We start from the raw sequence: 21,229 nt of genomic DNA, 5'->3' as shown, positions 1-21,229 counted from the left end.
GGAGGATGGCGCTGGTTTGGTTTGCTGTTGAACAGCAGGTCTATTTAGATGCTTACAGACAGACACCTGGGCTCTGTAGAAAATAGATTCAAACCTATGTTTGCTTCTTTCTCCCTCTTTTACCTTTCCACGCTAACATTCATCAGGGTTTTAAAAATCCATTAAAACTTCCATGTGCCAATTAGTAAGAGCGGCAGACTGCTTTCACAAGTGGGGAAGCAGAAGACATAGGAAGGACCAAGGCCAACCGCATCAGGTTTTTGGGTACTTCTCTTCTGCTATGGTACAAAGTGCAGCACAGCTGGAAAAGCCTGTAGGAGGTATGTCATCATCTGGCTTAAATAAACAGGACTCCAGTAACATCAGTGGGAAGATACCAGTTTAGCTCAGCTGGGAAGCTGGTCATAGCCCATAGACTCTGCATAATCTCAGAGGCCCTCTGAACAGCACGAGAGATTTTCTTGTCAAACTCTTTGCAGGAACGCAAAATGCAAATACACTCAGAGGCGTGTTGCACTAGAGCACGAGAGAGGCTGGCTCGCCACTTCCAGAGGTTTGATAGTGCTCCCTGGGCCCTCGTCGAAGAAATAAATAAGAAAGGGCAAAAGCCCCGGCTGTGGTGAGGGCGGGTGCCGGCTGGTGCCGAGGCTGAAGGCGGGGGTGAAGGCGGGTGCCCGCGGCGAAGGCGGGTGCCCGCGGTGAGGGCGGGTGCCCGCGGCGAAGGCGGGTGCCCGCGGTGAAGGCCGGTGCCCGGTCTGAGGGCGGGTGCCCGGTCTGAGGGCGGGTGCCCGCGGTGAGGGCGGGTGCCCGCGGTGAGGGCCGGTGCCCGGTCTGAGGGCGGGTGCCCGCCGTGAAGGCGGGTGCCCGCGGTGAGGGCGGGTGCCCGGGCTGAGGGCGGGTGCCCGCGCCGCGGCAGCGCGCTGGGCGGTCCGGCGGGGCTCGGCGCTGTTGGTAACACTAGAGGTCACTCTGTGACCAAGGATGGAGACGGGCGTTTGGGGCCTTGGGAAGGTCAGCGGCTGCTAATCCGTATAAATTGCTGAACTACAAGCAAAATTTGTACCTAATTATGAACCGCTTTGATGCGGCATTGCTTCTCTCCTAAGTTCAGAGTGCCGATTTCCTACAGGACACCCTCCCCCCCCTTAAGTGGCGTGTTCATAAGAGCGCCCAGAGCAAGGCTGGTGTTTTAGGCACAGGCTGGGTTCGGCTTTGCAAGTGCTGGTCTGGGCAGCGTTCCCCGCGGCGTCATCCTGGGTGAGCTCTACCTGCCTCCCTCCTCTCCTCGGCACACCTGTCAGCTGCCTTATCAGCGTGGTCAGAAACTCATTTAGCCGATGCTGCCTAGCGAGCCTAGGGGTAGAGAGGGATTTAACACAGTCACTAGACATCTGCGTGCTAAACTCGCTGCTTGTGGAACCTATATCGAAAGGATTTAATTTTATTCCCCAGTAATCCCTTTTCTCTCAAACAGGTCAGGCTACAGAGGCTGCTGCTACTGCTGCAGCTTTCAGCCTCACTGGCGTTGTTGTTATTGGTTTCAGGGCTGGTCAGTCACGCAAGACATCTGTCTCATCTTGGTGAAAAGTTTTCCTTTTAATATTATTTTATTGAACTTGTTTACTCTGGCCACTCAAAAAAGAAGGTGTCTCTGCTTCTCAGTTCCCTGAAATACCTCTGTAGAAGTTATTCCGAGGGAAAAATTTCAGTGATTTCTTCTCCTACCCCTGAAGAGGCAGATAGTTTTAGGTCAGCTGAACCTACTTGGAAGTTGGTCGCATAGTTAGCAATTAATTCTGGTTGAAAAACAAAGAATAAGAAAAATAGTTTAAAAAAAATTAACATTGTCTATTGCAAAATATGTCTCATTTTTGACCAATAAATAAAGCATGTTCTCACCCTTCCCCCAGTCTCCCAAAGGATCAAAGGTGAAACACCTGAACAAAACATTTTAGTTGACCTAAAGCATTTTTGCTAAGTTTATTTTTTCACTTTGGCCATAAAAGGCAAAGCCGGTTATTTGCACAGCTTTATTTGTAAGCCTTCTCTTAGCTCCTTTGGAGGCCAGGTGTCTGCTGGCAGGGGAGGGAATATGCCCCACATCCCTTTTTCTCCATGGAACGTGTCATTAATGACCCAATTTTGCTGGAGGTTTCTAATGCTCTCACAAGTGTTTCGTGCAACGAGGAGGCTTTGCACTTCCCCCATTAGGGCAAGTACCTTCTTGTGGCTGGATTCCATGGTAGTGCAAACATCTCACAAATCTAGTCAGAAATAATTGGGATAACAGGGACTCCTTAGTCTTCGTTCACACGAGGGTCATAGAACGTCGGATTTGACTTTGCTATTGAAGTCAGCTAATGTACTGGAAATGCCTTCGTTTTCTCCCTCTGGAGGCATGGGTTTAAATCTGCCATAAATTACAAGTGACACAGGTTCAGTAGTCTTAATTAAATCCCACGAGGTTATTTTTGTGTGTCAACACTCCCCTTCTCCTCCCTTCTGCACTGTTTGGAGCAGCCAAAGGGCAAGGAGGACTCCAGCACGGTAGGTGGAAGTTCTCAGTGCAGCATTCAAGTGCTTGAGCTGGCTCAGGGCTGGGGATATGCCCAGACTCTTATCTGGCCTGGCATCAATCTTCCATTGAACTTGTAATGTAGTGGATATTCTTCGTACATTTAAAGCATTCAATTCTGCGCAAGATCGTTATTCCTTGTAGGGAGATAACTGGCTATAGAGGATTTCTGTTATCTACAGCATCTCTCCAGCCTGGAATTCATTGATTTCCGATCTACTCTCTAAAGGTGCAGAATAGGGGTGATCAATGCTACAGTGCTGATGTGAATAAAGCGTGCCCCTTAATCTGCATTATCAACGGCCCACTTCCTGATATCCTGAGCTGACCTGGTCATGACTGTCTCTTACACAGATAAATATGCTGGCTGTTGCTAACATGGCTTGAAAGCCTTTAAAATAGGAACGAATCAGATTCAGTGTAGCTTTTCCAGGGAGTGGCTAGGCTGATTCAAACCTCTTTTAAGCTAATGCTTTTGTAAAGGCACTATAAGTTGCTAGCATTTCTCTGAGCTTGGATTTAAATTAAAAGCTTTAATTGGTCTCCTGATTTTCTGAGCAGCATGTTTAAAAGGAAAAAAAAAAAAAAAAAGGAAAGCTAGGGAAAAAAAACCCTGAGCCCCAAAACATGCCACTTAAGGAAGAACTGTTTAGAGAGCAGGTTTTTATTTAATAAACAGTGATCAATTGAATTGATTAGCCATGAACACATTACAGCAGAGTTTGTTGTTGCTGCTGCTGGTAATTGCAGTTCATGTGCATGAGAATATTAAATGGCTGTTTGCAGGATCATTTTCATGCTCTTTCCATTTAACAGAATGGAGAAAACAACAACTGTTGACAGTGATTTTGGTTAGGACTCAAGTGCTGCAGACTGTGCCCTCAGGATGCCTGTGCAATAACTCTATCAATTGTGGCCATTTACTCTGCACTTCCAGACATTTCTGCAAACCTTGCAGCTGTTTTTTTACTAATTCGCTTGGTAATTAGATCTTATCATGCTGGCTCCATGGCTTTACATAAAGTGTAAGCATTTGGAGCTGCCATGTAAGACATTTTAGAGTTGTCTGTGTTGGTTTGTGCTGCTCTGCAAAGACCGAGATGCTCTCAAAAAGTGGTAGAAATAGGGAAGCAGTTGTAACAAATGAGTTCCTGGTGATTTAAGAAGTTTTCCACAGAGGAAAGGAGTTCCTTCACTTAAATTAACACCTGGAAGCCAAGCAGCATTGGTGGGTTTCATCCTGCTTGGATGCTGGGTGCAAACTGGGACCTTCACTTCTACCCTCTCTTTCACCCTCCAATACACATCTTTGTTTTCAGTAGGAGCTGAGGGCTTCAGTAAAAGCATTTAACCATTTTAGATATCTCACTGATGTTGAGAGGAATAGCATGATCCTGTGAGCTCAGGGTCAAGAGTTGGTATCAGTCATGCCCAAACGATATGAATGGAAAGACAGTGAGCCCTTTTGTGGCAGCAAGTCACCTTGGAATGCCTTTATGCAGTGGTATGTGTAGTACAATTTGGGAACTGTGGATCTAGATTCTGCTACTGGCTGGAATGACCTTACTGACACAGACCTATTGATCTCAAAGGAGAAAGTGCTCTGCCAGTGACTGCTCAGCTGGGCCCTGTTCAAACATCATAGCATCTGATGATCTTCCCATACCAAAAGGAAAAGATGAGTCATTCCTGTGCAGGCTAACAATTTGCAGTGAAACAGTCTTGTTCCATGGCTAAAGACGTTGGAGCCTCTAAGATCTTTTCCAGTTTGATCTCTCCAGTGTGGTGAGATTGTAGAAGATGTTTCTCTATGACACATCTACAGTGGCTGATAGGTCCAGCCACGCCAAACCTCAGGGCAATGAAGATGGGGAAGAAAGACTTCAGTAACTAGATGCAAGCCATCTCAGAGCCTGATGCAGTGTTCACCATGTAAAGAAATTCTGCTTGCCAGTCCTGGGCTAACATGGCTAAAAAGCGGTAAATCTCATGGTGGTGCCTGGGGCCATGTGGGCTTACTGACATAGCCATCTCTTAGCAGTGGTCCCGCAGTATTCAGCTCCTGGTGCAGTGTAGAACAGTTGCAGGTCAGAAGAGTGTCACACGTGCCCCTGATGACTGACAGCTAGCTATGAACTTAAAAGCTTTTTATTTTCAGGTCACATCTTTAGTTCTGCCAGTTCTGTGCTGTGCCAGGGAGAGGCAGAATGTGGTTTAGTTTCAGGGTTATTGTTTGCTGCCTGTAGATCACTTCAGTCACAATATGGTTTTCTGTTTTGTACTCTGTGTGGTTTGCACGTCCTGTGGGAGTACAAGCTAGGTTGCGTGTGCTGCAGAAAAGTGTCTTTGCTCTTATGAGTTTAGAGATGTACCCTGTAACATTGATGAAGATCCCATAAATGGCAGCATTACAAGGTTTGCAGGTCTAGAGTTCCACCTAGTTATGGATGAAACTCAATTAACAGGACCCTGAAGAGAGTTTGAATGTAACAGATGTCAGAGTGATATATAACTCTTAAGCTTTTTTTGTGTTTAAACAAATAGTTACAAAATTTTGCAAGAAAATCTCATGAAGAATGCAAAAATATTATGGGAAAAGGCAGGTTTTCCAGATGGGCTTTGGTGCTTGTATCTGTCAGGTGATACTGGCAGATGTCATCGTAAATACATTTTTGCCACTTGTAAAGGTAGTAGTAGTAATGCAATAGCTGTGAACGTCTAAAGAGGTATGTGAGGCAACATCTAGAGGGAGAAGGGATAAATTTTAATAGACAACTGATATAGTTGGGAAAAAATGTGAACTTTTGAGGACAGGAGCCCTACTTTCTGGAAGATTTCTGGAATTCTGGAAAGTCACAGTTCAAGGGATATACAGGTCTTCTGGAATTCACCTTTGATAGCACAGTGAGACTTTCAAAAGGGTGCCATAGTTTTGGGTGATTTTTGAAGCAGAACTCCTACACCCTGTGCTTAAATTGGTGCTTAAATTGGTAGTCCAGTGGAGCTGATCTCTGAAGACTGACTAAGATCTGTCTGGGGCATGGCGGGAGAATGCCTTTGGGAGCCCTAGGGCTTATCCCTTCAGAGGAACTTTTGCCCTCACTCCCTGCTTGCCATGAAGGATGCTAGTAAAATGGCAGAGGTGGTTCCATTAGAAGCATTAGAAAAGTCTGCATGGGTGATCTTTTCTCCTCCAGTACTTCAAAAAAGTTGCTATAACCTATTATGCAGTATCATCATCTCAGTGAAATCATGGCTATACCTTAGTTTGTACTTGTGCCAAAAATGATATTATGGGCCCTTGGGTGAATTCACTGAATTTACACTGTAAAGTGTAATAATTTCAGAAACAGACAAATTTGGACCAAGTGAATACGCTCTGGATACATTTGTGTTACAGACTTTGGCATTTGCCAGCAGCTGATCCAGCAATCCATGTCTTAGAAACTCCAGTGTGCCCAGTATATATGTATTTTGTATCACACAGAGACCTTCAGGTCCAGCATGTAGAAACCTAAATGCTTTTGCCACCTTAGATAAATGCAGTAACTGGAAAAAAGAGTGTATATATAGGTAGATCTACGTATATCAGGTATTTGAAATTTCTTTTAGTAATAAACACTTGGGAGAAGTTTAGCTTCAGTGTCAAGCTTTGATCCAAACATATACCAACTTTAGAAAAGTTTAGTTCGAAATCTTTAAATTAGTGCTACTATACCTCACAGATAAACCCTCCAATAGCTGATATGCTCATAAATTTCAGTGACAGTGGTGAAAGGGGCACTGCAGGTAGATGGATCTCAGGACAACTGAATGGTGACAGCAGCATATGCCATTGGGATTTTAATAATAGCAGCAATAATAACAACAATAATAACTTTTTTTCCCCCTAATTTAAATAAGTATGTTCAAACATCTGGGGTATATCTGTTCTGCAGAATACGGAGATAGCTATCCTGGCTCTGGACAAATGAGGTTGAAAGCTGGGTGCAGTATGGTCAGACCTGCATGACAAATTAATTACTCCAGGAAGCAAATGCTTTAATTTGGAGGTAATGCTGTGCTAATACAGGTCAAGGGCTGCTCTCTGTGCTATGTAAATATCTTGGGTCATTTGAAGTGACCTGGGACGTGTATGTGGCAGGACATGTTCCTGTGTGTCCAAGCCTGGCACTTTAATCAGCCGGGCACACATCTCCCCTTTGCTGCACAGTACAGGCTGTGGTGGGGAGGGTTCTCTTTTTCCCATTATGTGGGAGCATGTAGAGAGAGAATTTACTCCTCAGGTTCTGAAAGCTCTGTGTGAACTTCAATATGACGGTGCCAATTTTAATCAAAGAAATGTACTGTGGATGTCACCTGCATTTTTATCCAGTTCTCTTTGACAGAAATAGAATTTAGAGTTCTGCTAGAGATAGAAAGGGCAGAAAAACTGACTCCTAGACTCATTTTGCTTGCTGTTATTCTGCTACCATAATTACCTCTAAACATAATTATGGGCAAGACAAATGATATTTTTAGCTTTGGTCTTTAAAGACAAGAGTTAATTTCAGGCTTTGACCAGAACTATGTTAATTAGCCTCTACTCACTCTCTTTGTATGGAAGTACATCACCCAAGACTTAGCATAGGTTGCCTTTGCTGTATCTTTGAGTAATGAAAGGACACGGCATGGCAACCAAATCAAGGGCTGCTGCATTAACAAGGCCACTTTTCTGCCCATTTATCATCTATTAAAGGTGCACTAGTTTGTAAAGTAACACCACCTTCAGCAGGGCTGCCAAGAACGGCTCCTCATTTATTTTCTGCATGGTTTAAGTTGGAGTTAGACCCACCTTGTAGCTCAGAGGTGTCAGCCAGTAGGAAAAAGTACACTAATTGAGACATCTCAAGGGAGAAATAGAAGAAAACTGAAAAGGTAATTAGAATGAGAGGGTTTCAAGCTGGGTAAGTAAAATCGAATAGAGGTGCATATTAGGGGCTGTTACAGATGGAAAAGAAAGTACTTGGAGAATAAAAAAAGAAAAATGAATATTAGAGAACAGAGCACCCTTTTCACACTTGAAGAATAGAGGAGAGAGATAAAAAATAATGTAACAGTGGAGATACAGGCTGGGGAAAAAAAAAATCTCCAGAAATATGAAGGACATATTTAAATGTAAGAGAGAAAGAATGGGGAAAAATAATAGAGCAGATCAATTACTAGAGCTGTAGCCAAGGAAGGAAAAACTGTCAGATGAATATTTCTGGAGCTGTGGAAAAGTCTCCTTCCTTTGTGGGGGATGTAGAGTGTTTGGTCTGTGTAGGAAGGGTTTCTTTTGGGGGCTAACTCAATATTTGAATTTGCTACAGTGTCAGTAGCCCAAATGGAGTGCTGGGGTGAATGCCTACCTGGGCAGAATTGGATTAATTAGATGTTATTTGGCAGAGCTTATAGCTCACACTAGACCTTTTTCTAGTGGTTGAAATTTTAGCCCCTCAACAATATTGCCTGTGTGTCTCTTTTTCTTTAATGTCAGTAGTTAGGGACATGTTAAGGTCCAAGCCCAATTTTCCCCATTTTAAACTTTCCCTTTCCTGCTGGAAAAGAATCACCTGGGTTACCCCCAGGTAATTTCCACCTCACAGACAGGGAAGCTGATGCACTACATTCCTTCAGGCAGATATACACCCAAACCAAAGCAAATAGTCACATGAAGACAAACACACTTTTCAGGTTAAGAGTGGAAGATGGCCATTGCTTTCTATTGTGGTCACAGCTGATTAGGCAGGATTTCCCCTTTTGGCCCTTCTGGAGGCAGGAGGCTAGAAGTGAATATCATCTTCATTGGTAGGTAGAGGAGATGGAGCATGGCTTCCTCTGGCTGCAAGGCAGGAAGGTGTGACCCCAGAGCCAAGGACATCGCGAATCAGTTATTAACCCTAAAACACCCATGGTCTCAATAGCCAGTGGGCTGGAAGGAGCAAAGTATATCTGTGTGTTGCAAGGAAGTGCTGCACAGAGGTATATGAGCTAACTCTAAACAAGAAAATCGTGCTTGCACGCTCAGGTAAATGATTCAAGGGAAATCAATAGGAGTTATGTGTCTGGCTGTCTTTGTGGGACTGAACCAGCAGTATTTGTTCTCATTAGAACTTGTTTGTACAACAGCCAATACATTTAATGCTGGTTTTAGTTACTAAGTTGTATCCTTGAAATTAATATTCACTTACTGTGGAAATGGAATTTTCTGATCCAAGCACAGTATTTGTGGTTTTAATTGTTAGTCTCACTAGACCACTTTTCCTACGCATTGTCTGTTAGGTTTTTCTTTTGAAAGCTTCACTGATAAAATAGTCAGAAAAGGGTTTGTTGTTTCATAAAAATTGTACTGGCTTCTGCTGAAAATTTTGAAAACTTTGAAGCTGTTAATAACACACTGGCATTTTTTAGCCGCTGAAAATTTTTGAGCACTTGATCAAAACCTATTTTCATGTCTCCATTTTAATTTTTTTGTATTTAAGAAAATTTGCCTAGAAACTGGAAACTAAAAATTTTAATTACATTTCAGAGCCTGATTCTGTTCTTTCTGAGAAATAACTAAAACCAGTTGAAAATTTACTAAAACTGAAAGAGAAGAAAAAATACCCCAAAACTTTAAAAAAGTAAAAAACCCCAGACATTTCAAAGAGAAACTGTATTGGCAATTTAAAGCAAAACAGAAAACCAGTCCATGAAGGTAAACATATCTTGGCTATTTCCCATTATTATAAAAGCCATTTCATGGCAGGAGTGTTCATGAACAGCCAGGATTGCAGCATTTGGTACTAGATGCTGCCCAAAGAAAGAAAGAAAATGTACATCTTCACCTCAAGTTAATTACATTAGTTATGGAAGTGCTCTAACCTTATACTTCCAGGATAACGAATGAATGTGTACTTTTCTTTTGCAAGATGTAGTCAGCCTGCTGCATAAGGAAACAGTGGCAAGTTCAGTGGAAAATGACAGTGCTCTTGGTACCAGTTTCCAAGATCACAAACTCACTCTAAGGACTTGAAATACAAAGAAAATCCTGTGACAGAGGATATTCTTCTTCATTCATCATTTGAAACCCTGCCTCTAAAAGTGCTAAGAACAAATTATTTTCAATATGAGTTAGCCCCAAGGGATTTGATAAAAGGGGATTTTCTTCTCCAGCTGGCTAATGAAATGTGGTCTGTGGAAGACCTTAGTGACTTGGATGGCAGTTCTGAGACGCCCCCAGACTCGGCAAATTTTTCTGATCCAAGGAACCAAAAAACAAAGATGTGTCACAGGCCTGACTGAATATGGGACCTGGGTAGACAGAGCTCTTACATCAGCTCTGTAAGCCTGGAAATCTCCTGAGGAAAAGTGGAAAACAAGTTAATATCCCATCTCCAAGCTCCTGTAGGTTCTCCAGTACCGAACTGTTCCAGGTAAGGAAAGTAGCTTTCATTGTTGGGAGACATTTGTCTCGCTTCCACTCCAGATAGAGTTACACAGATGGTTTTCTTGAAAAGAGAGCTATTGAGGAGTTACAGTCTTTCTTTCTTATGCAGATCCTATTTTACCAGTGCAAAATGAACATTTACCAGAGCCTTCTGAAGTTGATATTGAAGATTTTGGATTTTCAAAGTTGGCTTTCCTTCCTTGGAAGGAAACGTAGACCTCTTTTGTCACCTCGCTTAAAAAATGTCCTGTTCTATTCCTTCTGGACATTTCCTCCTGACACCAGCTGGTGATCCACTTGCAAGCAAGAAGACTAATAGCTCTAAGGAAAGGCAGCAACCGGCAGGCCCATGAGTGACTGGTTTTCAAATGGAATGTAGAAATTTTTTTCCCTTAAGTCAACAGTTTTGTTCTTTGCTTGCTTATGCTGCTCTAGAATGGTCCCTTAGACTATGTGGCCAGTCAGTGCATGGGATTCATTTGAATATACTTTCATTTCCTTCAGTATTAGTCCATGCAGTTAAACCACTGATATTGCTGTAGATGGCCATAGGTATATGCAGATACATTCAAATTAGCTGTGTAATCAATAATGATCAATTCATGTAATTCCATCTTCAATAATCATTGCTTGGTTACACTCACAAAAAAATCTGAATTGGAGCAACATGTGTCAGAATAGACCCAAAGTATTTCAAGGTTCACTTATGGTCCAATTTACATTTAATAATCAGGGAGTTGCTAAATGAACTTCACTATTCTTAGAGTAGACATCTGCCTGGCAGGGATTGCAACCCTGTCACCAGACTGTCCCTGTTAACATTCACTTTGTGTGGAAGCTCTGAGCCACATTCCTCTGAAGTACCTCATTTTTCCAGCTGCTTCTTGTTATCTGTGTTTCTGGTAAGAAATTTCATCAATTATTTCCTAATAGTTAAGTTCTGCTTTCTATTTGGGTATTATTTCTTATGTACGATTGTGTATGGTATATGTCTAAAGTATATATGTATGTATATGCATTTATTTACTCCATGCCCGTGGTACTATTGTCTCTGTCAGTGTCCAGATCTAGGCAGAAAAATGAGATGAACAAATGGAAACCACTGTCATTAAATACCCCCAAAAGCCTCACCCAAATGTTCTAAACAGGTGGAGACAACAGATAACACATGCCCTCTTTGACTTCAGTGCTGGCGGGGGGATACATGCAATAGGAGTTTGATGCCCTTCGGCAGATAATCTTGTGATTTCTCATCACCTGTCTGTTTTTTGAAATTCTGCTTTCCCTTTTGAAAAGTTTAGCTTAAACATCATCATTAATTGGGCTTTATGGTCCAATAACAATTACTAATACTGGGCACCACTGCCTGTCAGCCTGTTTATTCCTAGATAGACACCTGGCTGCCTTAGCTTTTCTCTCTCTCTCTTTTTTTTTTTTTTTTTTTTAAGCAGTGGGAAAAACACCTGAATAATTCAGCAGGAACCTTTTACATTATGAAAAATATAATCAGCTGGCAAGGGTGAGATATCTTATTTCTACAAGATGCTAACTCAAGTATTACAAGTGACTGCAAGATTAATGCCAAAATGCAGTAGGTGTGGATACACATTTTCCTCATTGTTCAAGGCAGTCTCACCCTGCACAGAGGGTTGAGAGAAGACTGTGTATTCCTCACCATGCCTACCTAATGCCATTTAATAATTTAAATCCATTAATCGGTTAAGATGAAGGCTTAGTGTTACTTGACTTACCACTGCCAAGTGGAAGGTTTTTCTGGGCTAAATTAAAGATCTTAAAATTTTGTCTTCTTGCAAGGGAACTGAGAGTACCATAGCTTTCTTTGTAAGAGGCTTCAAATTTTTATTGGGGGGGTGGGGGTGGGGAGTGGGTGTTACTATGCCAAAAGTGCTTAAGTAAACAATAATACCCATACATCATAAGTAGATGTCTGAGAATATTAGCTGTTTATTTCACTGACATACTCTGAAGAGTCTATGGGGGGCTCTTTCAAGAGTCAGGACCTCAATGTAATATACAAGCTTTGATTCTGATATTTCCCTTGATAACTGTGCTCTACCATATTGGGGTCGGAAGTCAGCAAAGGTTCATTGGCTGTTGTAATGCTCACTGTCACCAGTAATAAGTACAAAGGACTTGCTTTAAAAGCTGGCTTATAAAACTTTAAGGAAACTTGGATTGCTTAAGTGAACTTCCAAGGCTCTTCAGGGGCCAAGTGCACTTTGGTTGTCTACTTATATTAATTTCACAGAGTTTAAAGGGTCAAACAATGCAGTTGGTGATGCTTATTAATTTATGAAACACAGAACCTTGCACTATCTTGCTTTGACCACTTTCGCTTTCCTTTTAGAAAATTTAATATACATTAAAGCTTGCTAGACAAGGGTGCCCTAAAGGATTAAGCCCAAAGTTCACAGCTGGACTAAAAGGTTCAAAGACATTGTATCCACAACATTGATTTGATTCCAAGTGACGTTCAAACAACGGAACCAAATTGTAGATGTTTGAATGTGTAAGGAAACAGCAATTAGAGGAATACCACAGAACGGCAAAGGATTAGGATTTATTTTCCTTAAAATGGTAAAACTGATTACAGTCTTAGTCTTTCTTTCATGGGGGGATGTGTTTGATCACATCAGCTTTTGGGGTCAGTGGTTGTCAAGAACATATTTTGGTGTTACAATACAGCTTGCCAAGCTCTAAATGTTCATGCAGTCCTAGTAACTTTACAGAATATATGTAATTGTTGTGGTGATGCTGAACTGAGTTCTGGGTAGGAAAATATTAGCCACAAGGGAAGAAGGAAAAGAGAAATGGATAGCTGCTGAAGTAACAGGATTAGGATTTAGAAACCTGACATAATCCTATTCTGGGGTATTTCTGCATTCTGTTTACCTGCTTTTGAATTGCTTTGGTGTCTTGTCCAAGGGAGATAATTCCAGAAGTCATTCACACCTAGGCTGCAAATTCGAGACTGCATTCAGGTGACAAATGGAGTGTGATTGCAAAGCTACCCAGAAAATTGGAAATCAAATTGGCTGTGATGGTTGGTCTATGTGGTCTCCTTTTGGAATCAACAAGAGGGAGAAGAAAATGAAGGACAGGAAAATGAAGTGTGTCCTATTGTACAGAAGATGAGTTTATTAGCCAGAGTTGGTAAAGGGGGAAGCAAATTTCACATTATGTCAGCTCTGATTCCTGAGGCCTTAGGGAACACTCACCTTGAGGAAGCTGTTGTACTTCACTGGAAATTTGCTGTTGCAAAGAAAGGCTCTAAACCCTGTAAGGGAGTCCCAGTGGTGAAGATTGTTTACGTTGCAGCTGGGCCCAAACAGCCTCAGATAAGACTGTGGGGCCCTGTGGTGCATCACATGCTGGGAGAAAGTCTGTGGCTGGAGAGAATTCGTAACTTTCATGAGTGAAAAAGGACAAAAATGTGGTGAGGCAAAACAGCTGGGAAGAATTTTGTGTGATCCACGGCACTTGTTTCCAGCCAGAGAACAGAACTCACATGTCCAGGACTTCAGCAGCCTTACCCTTGCATTTTAAACCCTTTAAACAGAGGGAACAATACAGAAAATCCCATAGGACACATGAGAAAGGGGGTTGTGCTGAATCCCTGTTATCATTTCTTTGCATTTACTTGCTAACAAAAAATATTTTTCTTATAGAATGACCTCTGAGATTTTATCGTATGAAGTATTTGGTTTAAAATGTACTGTAACCTTCTTTTTTTTAATTGATCAGATCAGCCTTGAACACTCAAAGAAAAATTTGCCTGCTCTGAATATTGCCTGAGGATTTAGAAAGGTCTTTCTTGGAAACAGAAGAATGAGATGAAACAATCATCTGTAAAGCATGGTAAGAGAGAAAAAGAATAAAGGAACGAGTTATGTTTGACTTGTCTACTTCCAAGAGACGATTTTTTTGTTTTTTTTTTAGAGTAGGCTTTAGATGTGGGAGCTGTTCTGTACAGTTTTAAGATGCAGATTTATCATGGCACCTCTGCAGGCCCTGTAACCTCCGCAGACCATCTATAGTCACGTGCACCTTGTGCCATGTATGGGAGAGAGTCTGAGAGGATCTTATCTTTCTCCTCACTGTCCTCCATTGGTCTTTGTCACAGAAAAAGGAGAAAGGAGATCGAAGAGATGAACTGGAGCTGAGCTGACCATAGACTTTGTCCAAGGAGTAGGTATGTTTGGAGGTATAATTGTTTTCCTGGTGTTTCACTAATGCCGATTGCTTTGCATCCTGGTTTCAGCTGGGATAGAGTTAATTTTCTGTCTACTAGCTGGTATAGTGTTATGTTTTGGGTTCAATATGAGAAGAATATTGGTAATACACTGATGTTTTCAGTTGTTGCTAAGTAGCGTTTGTACTAAGTCAAGGATTTTTCAGCTTCTCATGCCTAGCAAGCAAGAAGGCTGGAGGGGCATAAGAAGTTGGGAGGGGACACAGCCAGGACAGCTGACCCAAACTGGCCAAAGGGGTATTCCATACCATGTGACGTCATGCCCAGTATATAAACTGGGGGGAATTGGCTGGGGGGGGTCGCTGCTTGGGAACAGACTGGGTATTGGTCGACGAGTGGTGAGCAATTGCATTGTGCATCACCTGTTTTGGATATTCCAATCCTTTTATTATTATTGTAATTTTATTATTGTTATTATAATAATCATTATTAGTTTCTTCCTTTCTGTTCTACTGAACCCTTCTTATCTCAACTCATGAGTTTTACCTTTTTTCTTCCAGTTCCCTCTCACATCCCACTGGGTGGAGGGGGGAGTGAGTGAGCGGCTGCGTGGTGCTTAGTTGCTGGCTGGGGTTAACCCACGACACTTTGGTATGTCAAGAAGCCCTGAAATATTATATTTGCCATTCACTCTGTTAGGAACTGAAAAGCTGGTTGTCTGAGACCAGAAACGAATGACTGCCTAGAGGTTCTCGTGCTGCTTGATGCAGTTCCATTGTCTTGCTAGAACAAGTTTCAAAACATGGGCAATTTTTCTCCTGCTCTGGTAACTTGTAAACCAAAACCATTTCTTTGTTTGGTAGCCTGTTTTGCAGTAAGACTGCATTATTTACCACTTGAGTTGTATGAGAAACTTTCCTAATGGCAGGTGTCAACCAAGTAAATGTTTGCTATCTCCCACCTGAGCAGAAGCAACACTAAAATTTCAACTGTGTCATTAATAAAGAAGGAGCCAATGGATATGAGAGCAATGAAAACTCCATGATCACTTACTCTGAAAGGGATGATTGTCAGTCACACCTTGATGGTGTCTGCTTGCAGATATAATGAAGAAAGATTATCATTGCTGTAAGTTACTGCAGCGACTCTGGTCAGCAAATAATGAAGATATTGTCGCAGTGATTGGACCTGCATCCGAGGTGCTGACAATGTTAAGTGATATCTCAGTGGTATTTTGAGTCCTCATTTATGTGACTACAATAGAAAATCAGAAGAAAAGGACCCTTCTTTTTTATGACATAATTAAATTCATGCCATTCTCTGCACTTCTAAACTGAAAACTCAGTTAGTCATGACCAAAGTCAGCTTATCTGTGCACCAATGACTCAGAGAAGAAGCAGTGAAAGACCTTTAAAGCAAAGACCTTGGTTTAGTATTGATACACCTACATAAAATGTCAACTATATATGAATTCTCTCCAAGTGCCTCTTCTGGATCCTGACGGGGGGGTGGGGTGGGGAGAGTGATACTAGCCATGAGTGTGAGCCATTAGCTGTGTCCTGTGGAAATGTAGAAATAAAATATTCTTTTAGTATTCCACTTCTTCCTGGGGTGCTAGCTGCTGTTGGGAATTGTGCAGAGTACACAGAATCCTTTTGTGTCTGTCCTTACTCACCTTAATTTGTAGCTTCAGTTCAAGGTGTTTGAAAGGAGCTTAGGTATAGGGCCTCATCTTCATAGAAAGGGACAAAAGTGAATAATAAAATGAACCAGTCCAGTTCTGCTGGGGTGTAGCTAAAGTGAGAAACAAGGAGACTTCAAGACATGCTTCTGTTACAGATCCAATCAAGCATCCCAAAGGCTGTGTTGTTTAGCTGGCAGGTGCCCCTGGTTGTCCTGAGTGGGTTGGCTTGGGTAGCTGACCGGAAAACATAAAAGCTGCATGAGAAGTCTCTGACTCTTAAATACTTTTAACATCCCCAAATTTCTGTTGTGGTGACAGATGATACAATGCAGAGTTGATAAATTCACCTGCTCTTATATCAGGCATGTGCAAAAGTTCTGGGTTTTGCTTTGGATTTCTTGACTTCGTGAGTGTATTCCAGCTCAGTCCAGAACAAAAAGCTAAATCCTACTGAAACAATCAGTCCCCAGGGGCTTGAGGCTATTGTCTCTAATGTAGATATAAAAGTCAGTCATACCAGCTGCGGAAGAAATCTTACTAATTAATTGCATGAACTTTGCTTCTGCCTGGTTTGAGATTCTCTCAGCCTTGCATCAGTATCTGGGCACCCATACTGTACACCTCAATGGGGCTGTTGATTTTCCAAAGAAGACTAACAATTTTTGTGCCTAAAATAGCCATGCAATTACTTATGCTCACATGGTCTCACACTAACAAAATGGTTTCTGAAAACTGGTTTTGTTCACACGTGATTGAAAAGTTGCCCTATGTTGTTCTGCCAAGTTAGGCACTGATTCAGGTTTATGACCATATCATTAATATTTTAGTACCGCATCAGTAACTGGTTGCTATTAATATGTAGTGAAATAGTGATATAAAAAGGGAGATGTTCCCAATCATTTGGCAGAATTTGCGTTACAGCTGGATGAAATTTATAACACATCTTCTGCAACCTACTGGTCTGAACTCCTGTTATTAATTTCTGCTGTGTTTATTTCTCCTTTATGTTCACTTTGGGCAATATTCTATCAAGTTTCCTGGCAAGCACAACAGTAGATATAGGCTAATTTCAGCTTACTGCAGGAAAAGGACTTTGTAGGAAGTGAATTTTGAATTAGCGCTAGTATTTGCAGCAAAAACCTCCCCCTGAGAAGTCTATTCCCCTCAGCCTGGCATCAGCAGCACTTAAGTGCATGTGAATAGCCCTACTGACTTCAGGTGGTCAGCTGTTTAATTACCTTCCCCGAATCAAGGCCAGGACCAGGAAACAAGCTCCCAGCATATGACCTGCGTGCCCACTCAAATGGCTTGTCTCCCAAAGGCTGAACTTCTGTGAGTGACCCACAGATTGTTTGACCAGGTAATTTGGCAAATACTTTCCAGTCGAGCATAAATTTGAGGAAATCATCATCTGATTCACAAAGAGAGGTGAAATTTGTGCAGTGTATTTTTCACGACAAGGCAGCTATTGCCCAAATTTATTCAACCTGCTTCCCTCTTCCTGTTTCAATACTCCCAACAATCACATTTTTTCCCCAGGTTTTATCTAAGAACTCTGAAATAACAGGTCTCTTGCCTTTCTACCAGGAGAGTGGTGTGCTGTACACAGCACGCCGTACACGGGAGGAGGAGGATAAAGAATGACATGCTACTCTGTAAGCTACAACTATTTTTTTTAGACCTGCATCTGCTCTTGTCCCTCTTCTGTTCTCAGATCACTCTTTGGCTTCCCTTAGGAATCCAGCTGTGTCATCACATTGTGTGGCATCCTAATATTTCATACTAAGCTGTAAGCCAATTAGGAATGACTACTTACCATGCTGAATCATAGGAAGAGAAAAGGATAATGTGTCCTTCATATAACGAACCTCCTCTTTTTTGGCAAGACAGATCACCTACACATTATATTTATAAGCCCTATGGCTTTTCACTCTACCCAATTAGGATGCAACTTCCTTTCACACTGCTATAATATTTTAAGGGACTTGTTTATAGATGGATGCTTATTGAAAGTGCTGACCTGCTACCATTATACCTCATACCACCTTTCATCTTCAGACACTGAAACACTGGACAAAACTTGATGTTGTAATCACCTTTAGCAGGATGAGAATACGGGTGCAGCAAAATACAAAAACCTTGTCCTGAGTTCCTAAATGAACTGGTGACCCTGGATGAGAGTATAAACTTTACCGCATGCCACCCAGAGCTGAGGAAGATGTTGATTAAAGTCAAAGTGTGAAATAAAACCATTAATGTGTATTTGGGAATGCATGAAGTGTTTAGTAATGAGCATCAAAGAGAAAGATATTAAAATTTATTTCCCATGCTGAAGTAATTAATGGGCTATTATGCCAGGTGTTTAAGCTGCCTGGAGGTCTGGGATAAATACTGTTCCAGCAGAGGATGCAAAATATGATTTAAGATTAAATGGAATAATGTTAGTTCTAGCAGAGCACTTAAGATGCCCCCCTTCCTCCAATTGCTGTTTCTCTTTCCTAAGCTGCTAAGTAGCTATTGATAGTATTTATTGTCTGGGAAATGAGTATTCCTTTAAATTTTTCTTCGGATCCTAGCAATGTTGCGAACTGAAGAATCCCGTGACCTGTGTCTGGTACCTGCCATCTTTCAAACCTTGTCTAATCTTGTTAGTTTTCACTGCAAAGCAAGCAGGGCAGCACCCCAAATGGCAGCATGCTCACCCTACAGGAGCCAGTTAACTACCAACCACAGGTGATAGATTTTGTGTCTAAAGTCGTGTTAGGAACTGCATTCAAATAAGAGCCCTGGCTGCAGATACATCCAGGGAGAAAGGATGGCCTTGGCTTCAGCTTCCCAAACTGCGTTTCCCAAACCAAGTCCAGCTATTTTTGTTGCCTCTGCTGCTAACAGCTGCCAATAGAGGTTGTAGCTAAACAAAATCTGGGAACCTCTGGTTTAAGGCTTCTTCAGCAAGGTCCAGCCAAACCCTGCGAGGGTTCAATTTGCTGCTTCACTGATCACATCCTCTTGCTTCCCCTCACAAATACCTCTGAGACAAGTTCTCCCACAAACTCCTAGGAAAGAGCAGTGGTGAGTCACAGCACTAACATCTGTGACTGAAAGCATAGATGCAGGCAGCTGTAGGTGATCAGGGAGATCCTGCTTTGTTTTCTGGGGTAACTAACCCCACCTGTGCTGAGCAAGTTTGAGGGCTTAGATCTACCTGGTGAACTCTGATGGTAAGGTAGGGCTAAGGATGTTACAGCTCTTCTACAAGAGCTTCTGTAAGTAGAGGACAAAGGCTTATGGTATTTTTCTTATTAAGAGAAATCTTCAGTAAGTTGAAGTTAGTTCTGCTGTAAAGGTTTTGTGCTTTATCTGAAATACTATTTGGTTTATAAATGTAGGGGTTTAGAAACCTCCTGGCCTTCAATAGAAAACTGCCTGTTTAGGAGCTGTACCTTTTTGTATTGTTATTCAAAACTGTCTCAGTTAATCATTGCTAAAGGCCTGGCCAGCCCGTGTTGCAAATCTTTTTTTAAAAAATGCAGCATGTATATAATTCATGTGGCTCCTCTCCACATAGATAAGGACTAGTCTCAAATGTCACGGTGTGGGAGGAAAGGATGCCTGACCTAGAGGGCAAGAATATTGAATGCACTGGTGTTGGACTTGACATTCCCCTAGTATACACTGCGATAACATCAATCTCAAGGAACCCTCCTGGTATACATACAGAGCTGCTGCATTTAATATATATTTCCAAAGGAATTTCATAGTAATTGAGCATTAAATTATGTCCGCTTATTGTAAAGTATTACTGTTTTTATTAAAAATTATAAATGGGCTTCAGCAGGACACAATATACCAGATTCATACCACCATCTCTATTAGTCTTTATGTTATAATTGTCATTGACCACCTTTACTGTGTTATTTCTAGACAGTTCATAATTTCCCGGCTGAACAAATGAAGATTTGTGAGCAAAGAAAGGCACTGACTGGATTATGTAGTGCTATTGATTTTTATTCTCCTTGTTTCACAGAATGCACCTAAAAATCTTGCTGTCTCTCTGACGGGCCTTATTAGCACTCAGAGGAGCTGGCGTGAGTTGGATGGCAGTAACGCATGCTGTTGTGCTGCACTAGAAATCTCAGCTCGTGGAGAAGGAGATGTCAAAGCTGGCCTTGGGATAGATCTGCTGGATGTCCAGGTATGACCCAGGCAGTCAGGATTTGGGAGTCTTTGTCCAGCGTGTGGGTTGCGGTGAACCATTACAAATCTCTATCTGCAAAAGAAACAGTGACCTGGCGACTGCCCAAAGGGAACTAGGCTGCCCGTTTTGCAGGCAAGGCAGTGCCTGTGTGGGAAACTGTGTCTCATTCAATAACATTTAATCCTGAGAAAGATGATGGCAAATATTGGCATTTCCTTTCTATAAAGACTATGGCTTTTGCACAGGTTATCAAAGCAACTACCCCCATAGCCTCTCTTTGCTGTGGCTTTCAAAGCTTTTCAAGTTTGAAGAACAAAAACTTAAGTGAATGATGAGGGATTGGTTCAGTTCAGTTTGTGGGGAATGTTGGTTATTTCACCTTGCTGTTTTGTGTCATTTGGGGATGCTTATACATTAAAAATTCCTGAAAAATAGGTTAACTGTAAAATGTTTTTTAAGATTGAAAAAGGGTAAGATTTGAAAATTGAAAACTGATATTTATTTGCAAAATTTGACCCACATCTATTAATTATTTTAGTCCTCCTGAGACTGTGAAAGAGGTAATTAGGTATTTACAGCAGAAATGATCTTACAGAACATTGCTATTCTATTTTATTGTCGTTAAACAACAAATAATGAGCCACCAAGAAATAGGAGGGGAACTGTGAATGGAAGTTATGCCAAGATTCATTATTTCTGTGTATATTTTTGAGGCTTGAATGAAATGATGTGTGTGAGCTAGAAATATAGGTCTTCCCACCCTTGGCTGATTCAATCAAGCCTGTAGTAGTATTTACTACTAGTAAAGGTAGTATTTACCTTTTAGATGCCTGTGTCTTTTATTGGATCTTGATGCATCATCTAGTTCAGATTAGTAATTTGGCTTTTTAATTAGCAGGGCTTCACTGTGGTCTGTTTGTCTCTCCTGCTGACCTCTGCATTATCTGTAGAAACACAGCCCCATGGGAAGATGACCAGGAATGCCTAAGACCTTGTACAAAGCACTAAGTGCTGTTTCCGTACCAGGAAAAAGTGAACAAACCCTCTTATACTGATCTATAAGTTTCTGGGAACTTTCTGATTTCCAGGGGGTGGGGGAGCAGAATCCA

At 41.7% G+C, this 21,229-nt stretch overlaps 1 long non-coding RNA gene across 1 annotated transcript in view; it reads left to right on the top strand.

Annotated features, from left to right (window-relative positions):
* Positions 1–20,117, top strand: part of LOC138688307 (uncharacterized) — a 78,508-nt gene extending 58,391 nt beyond the window's left edge. The window contains exons 4-6 of the long non-coding RNA XR_011327338.1: positions 13,791–13,904; positions 14,170–14,238; positions 19,950–20,117. This is a non-coding gene — a long non-coding RNA (uncharacterized lncRNA). The remainder of the gene's footprint in view (positions 1–13,790; positions 13,905–14,169; positions 14,239–19,949) is intronic.
* The last annotated feature ends 1,112 nt before the right edge of the window (positions 20,118–21,229 follow it).

This window comes from Haliaeetus albicilla, chromosome 12 (assembly GCF_947461875.1).
Source record: "Haliaeetus albicilla chromosome 12, bHalAlb1.1, whole genome shotgun sequence".
NCBI classification, from domain to species: Eukaryota; Metazoa; Chordata; class Aves; order Accipitriformes; family Accipitridae; genus Haliaeetus; species Haliaeetus albicilla.
This window is presented reverse-complemented; position numbering and strand designations above follow the sequence as displayed.